Below are 6,002 nucleotides of genomic sequence, written 5' to 3'. Positions count from 1 at the left end.
GTATGCATATATGTACTTCTATAATTAATGATGATAATCATCCACAAAATAATTTTCAGGCACTGCATGTAGCTCCGTATGTAATGAAACTCTCTTAAAATCTTCAACTTTTTACTATCGCAAAAATTCAAACCAAGCTATGTGCAATATTCATACAAATGGAGATATTCGTTGAACTAAAGCAACGATACTACAGCACATTCAATGCACAACAAAAGAATTCTAAACGTATTTAAGGTCGAACAACGTATTTACCACACGCGTACATAAAGCTTTTAAATTTATTCGGATTCTCGGAATGTTTTGTTGAAAAATAATTTATGGATTCTTATATACTCAATGGTGGTGCTTCAGGCCACAAAATAAGAATAGACATTGTTATTGAAGCAGTGAATGCGGCTCGCGTTCGGGCACCTTGCCACACGAACGAATTTTCCAAGTTACCTACTACTTAGCGGATAGTGCAGCCGCTAGCGAAATTATTTATGGTCCGACGTAAAAAGAATTAGTACGCCATCTTTAGATTTATGGCACTTCCAATGGGATGGTGGTGCTTTTCTATTTTTCCTCATAAATTCATCACCGGTAGATTAATGAGTGATTTCCTTTGGATTAGCAGCGAGAACACAAATATTTTCAAGGAAGGTCAAACTATTTTTTACTTATAATAATAATAAGTTGATTATTGATTCTATTATCATCATTCTCCTCCAAACCACCACCACTCAACATGTTCATACAAATATGCACTGTTAACTTCCCAAGCTATCAGCTAAGCATTCAAATTTATGTTTATTAATTCCCTAATACAAAACATGAGTTAATAATGAAAAAGGTGAAAGATTTTGAAGGGAAACCAGAGTTATAATATAAAAAATCCCTTCACCGTCCTCGCCGAAGGGCTCGGCAAGTAAATTAACCCATAGACACTGCCCACTGAGTTCTCGCCGTATCTTTTCAGTGGGTCGCGTTTCCGATGCGGAGGTAGATTGTGCGAAGCACTGCTCTTGCTAGGGCCAGTGTTAGCAACACCTGCGATTTGAGTCCCGAGAGCTCACCTACACGCTAGGGTAAAGCTGATATAACCTCTCAAGGCTATCAGCATAGGTAGGAAAAAAAATGAAATAAGGCAGTTTTCAAAAAGATTACCCTTTAACATATGCTGTCCTTCTACGACATAGCTTATTCAATCAAAGCGTTTTAGATTACATTGTATTTAGCATTTTTTTGAGATACGGAAACCTTTGAATTATTTAGATTTGTAAGGTCATAACTGAACACAACAAATTACAACTAGAGCATCGACAAAATCCAAATAATATTAATAACTAATATACTAGGTAGACAAGTAACTACAAAAAGAGTTAACGGGGCACAGCATTCGATCTTGTACGCTGTCTTAAGAAACATGAATCCCAAGCGACTAGTTACAATAAGATTCAAATACACGCGTACCAGTATTTAATTACTAATTATCTATCACTGATTTTGTGGCTTGCGATAGATTCTCATGATAGTCCTTTGATATTTAGCTACGAACTATACGCCATAAACAGTTTAGATTAAATAATTATTTCCTCTCAATGAAACGAAACCCTTGGAGCATAGTCGAATCCGCAACAGATGTTATGACAGCTTAGCTCGTTAAGGTCCTTACCTGCCTGTCGCTATGACGACCTCCACTTCGACTTCGACTATCGAATCGGAGATATCAAACATTCTCCATTCTACAGTGTAACAACTTGAAGTAATATTAAGTTCGCTTTCTTAACTTCTGAAATTAACAGCTAAAGAATAAAATCTATATATATAAAAACGAATTGCTGTTCGTTAGTCTCGCTAAAACTCGAGAACGGCTGGACCGATTTGGCTAATTTTGGTATTGAATTATTTTTGGATGTCCAGAGAAGGTTTTAAAGGTAGATAAATATGAAAATGAAATAAAAATAACTTTTTTTTTTTTTTTTTTCCTACCTATGCTGATAGCCTTGAGAGGCTATTTCAGCTTCACCCTAACGTTAGTAGGTGAGCTCGCGGGGCTCAACCGGAGAGTTGCTAACACTGACCCTAGCAAGAGCAGTGCTTCGCAGAATCTACCACCGGATCGGAAACGCGACCCACTGAGAAGATCCGGCGAGAAACTCAGTGGGCTGTGTCTATGGGTTAGTTCGCTCGTCGAGCCCTTCGTCGCAAGCGACGGGTTCGACGAGGACGGTGACCGGTGCTTGTGGTGACTAAAAGCACCGTTAATGGATCAGGAGGATCCGTAATGACGTGCTTTGGGCGACGTCGACGGTTTACCATTCGGTCTACTGGGTCGGGTATGTAATTTCCAGCGGCTACGATGAGAGGGTTCTCATGTCGTGCCGCCTTCTCAAAATGGCGCAGCGATGCCGACTGTAGATACTTACTAAAAGAGTCGAGCTCCAGGTCGTCGTGGAGATCCACATTCCTAAGGAACCAAGGCGCTCCGACGGCTATCCTGCAGAATCGTGATTGAATAACCTGAAGGGATTTCAAGTGGGTGCGGGCTGCGTGAGCGAACACTACGCTTGCATACGTCATGACGGGGCGTATACAAGTTTTGTAGAGAGTTACCTTATTACGGAGGGACAGTTTGCTTCGACTACAAAGCATTGGATAGAGTCGTCCTAGAATAAACGCGGCGCGGTCGCGTACCGTTTTTATATGGGGACGGAATGTCATCCCTCTGTCGAGGGTGACGCCTAGATATTTGACCTTCGAGACCCACGGTATGGGCTGGCCAAAGAGAGTGATGAGACTAACGGCGGAGGTGTTTGCGCGCCTACTACGGAGTGGGATGCTCGAAGTGATGTTCGGAGGGCGACCCCTTTTGAAAAGCACCGCTGCGCTTTTCGTGGGGTTGATGTCAATTCGCCACTTCCGGAACCACTGTCCCATGGTGGCTACTGCGATCTGGAGTCGCCGATGTAGCAGCGACATCTTCCTACACGAGTAGTAGATAGCCGTGTCATCGGCGAAGAGCGCTAGATGGGTCTCCGGAGACCGGGGTATATCATTGATATACAAACTAAATAATAACGGGGAGAGCGCGGAGCCTTGCGGGACTCCGGCGGTCAGTTGACGGGGACGAGAACGAGTTCCCTCTACTCGATATCGAAACGAACGGTTCGACAAGAAGTCTCGTATGATGAGCACAAGTCTGTCTGGCACTCCCATGTTGTACAGTTTATAAATTAAACCGTTGTGCCAGACTTTGTCGAACGCCTTCGCGATGTCGAAGAAGAGGGCGCCGGTCGGTATTTGTTTACGCCTATTTAGTCCTATCAGAATGTGCTCCGTGAGGCGGTGCACTTGTTGTACGCACGAGTGTTTAGAGCGGAATCCGAACTGTTCGTCTATGAGAATTTTGTTCGCGGTAACAAAATCCCAGAGGCGTTTCCTAAGGAGCCGTTCGTAAATTTTTCCTATCGTCGAGAGGAGACTAATCGGACGGTAACTAGAAGTTTCGTTTGTCGGTTTGCCCGGCTTATGTAAACCGATAACGTCCGCTTCTTTCCACACCGCGGGAAAGATGCAGTGCGTCATAGCGGCATTTAAAATTGTAGCCAACATTGCTATCAGTTGGACTGGCAAGAGTTTTAGCGCGCGGTTGTGGATGCCGTCGGAGCCGGGTGCCTTCCTAGGTTGGAGGTTGTGGATCGCGTCTCTAACTTCGTCAGTGGTAATGGGGGGTAACGCGTCCGAGGGCGGCAGGGAAGCTCTGCGCTCGACCTCCCTGTCGACTAACTCGGTGTGTTCGGGGTCCGCGTGTTGAGTGCTGGTGGTGCACTGCTCTTGCAGTGCATCGGCCAGCAGCTCAGCCTTGTCATCGTCATCGAATGCCGGTGGTTGGCCTGAAGGACGTATGAGGGGAGGCATAGTAGCGGTAGTTTCGGATTTGAGAGTCCTAGCTAGTCGCCAGTATGCTTGGTGGGAGGGCGCGAGTTGTTCTAGATAACTATGCCAATTATCGTTACGCGCATCGCTTAAGCGGGAGTGGACTTCGCGCTGTAGACGACGCATCTGAATCCGGTTTGAATGCGTGAGAAGACGATCGTAGGCCCGGATTGCCGCGTTCCTAACTCTTAAGAGATTCCTAAGATCGGGGGACAGTCTGATGCGGTGGAAGCTGTCCTCCACATCGACTTCTTTTGAAGATCTAACGATCGCGGAAGAGATTAAAAATAACAATTTTGTTTTTCCTTTTTATTGATCGATTGAGGCACTACGAAGTCTGCCGGGACAGCTAGTAAAATATAAATATTTTAGTTATCTCGTTATCCCTTAATATTTTCTTACTGAATTGAAATGTACATGGGATACTTTTGGAACTTTTAGTAGATATTTGCTTTTAGTTTCTTAGGCGATGTGTAGACGTACATATCATTAAAGCAATATATTATGCGATGTCATCTTAGGATAAAACGATACATGTTTTTTACATGGTTATGAGTAAAGGACTTCACAGTGTGCCGTTGGACACCACAACGTGAATGCCACAAGTCATTATGTCTCAATTGCGCAAAGTAGAATTTTGATATGTTTTGATTTGTGTTGCAATTTAAAAATCATTCCTGCATTGTAGATGTAATTCGTGAACATGAACTAAATACGTAAATATTTAGTAGTCGTCGTGGCCTAAAGGAAGCGTAAGGCCTAAAGGGCACGTCCGGTGCATACGTGTTTAGCGATGCACCGGTGTTCGAATCCTGCAGGCGGGTACCAATTTTTCTAATGAAATACGTAATCAACAAATGTTCACGATTGACTTCCACGGTGAATGAATAAAACCGTGTTATAAAAATCAAACCCGCAAAATTACAATTTGTGTAATTACTGGTGGTAGGACCTCTTGTGAGTCCGCACGGGTAGGAACCACCACCATACTTATTTCAGCCGTGAAGCAGTAATGCGTTTCGGTTTGAAGGGTGGGGGCAGCCGTTGTAACTATACTTGAGACCTTAGAACTTATATCTCGAGGTGGGTAGCGCATTTACTTTGTAGATGTCTATGGGCTCCAGTAAACATTTAACACCAGGTGGGCTGTGAGCTCGTCCACCAATCTAAGCAATAAAAAAAAAATGTCCATATTTCATTAGAAAATTTTGTACCGGCCTGCGGGATTTGAACACCGGCTCAGTCGCTTCGCTCGGATCCGACTCAAACTTCTTAACCTTTAGACCACAGGAATTCAACAGAACTAGGCTGTAGAACACTCGCAGTATTACTCGTATATATGCACACTACGATCGCCAAACTTACTAGTGGTAGGTTGGTTTATGAGCCAGCGAGGGTAAGTACTACAGCCGTCCTGTATATTTCTGCTACTAAAAATCAAAGATTCTGATTTATAGGATGAGACAGCCGTTATATAGTAAAACTAAGAAATCAACTACACGCCTTAAGAAGGGTGAAAACAATTGTGTTGCGATATCTATCACAGTAACAATTTATAAACCGTGAACTCAGCTATCTAGACAATGTAAACTGTCTCTAAATGTTAGCCATTTTCCATTATTTTTCGAGCGTGTACATTTGAAATACAGTTCTGTTGGCGAATTTAATCGCGTTGCTGAAAAAAAAAACGAAAAACTAATCTTTCAATCTCTGAATATGTGAATATTCACTTTGAGTGGTGGGATGTCCATTTTTCAATTGCAATCGGAATCTCAACCTTATATATTAAGACAGAACTCATTTAATCGCTCCGCTCTTCACACGATCTCTTCGACACAGTTTATTAATATTTTTAGAAAAGCACTATAATTATGGAAGCCTCAGACAAATGCTCAGCAAAGTTATCGAATAATCTAGCAATCCGTCTAATGCTCCAGTTTTATTCCTAGACAAGGGCTTAATGACGGAATCGGGCTTAAATTTTATCAGCTTTCAAGTCTCATTTTATGTCATAATTTATTTGGAACATAATCAATATATCGATGAACTAGATTGTAATTTTTTTTTAAAATAAAGCACAA

Source organism: Bombyx mandarina, chromosome 09 (assembly GCF_030267445.1).
Source record: "Bombyx mandarina strain Sakado chromosome 09, ASM3026744v2".
Classification (NCBI taxonomy): domain Eukaryota; kingdom Metazoa; phylum Arthropoda; class Insecta; order Lepidoptera; family Bombycidae; genus Bombyx; species Bombyx mandarina.
This window is presented reverse-complemented; position numbering follows the sequence as displayed.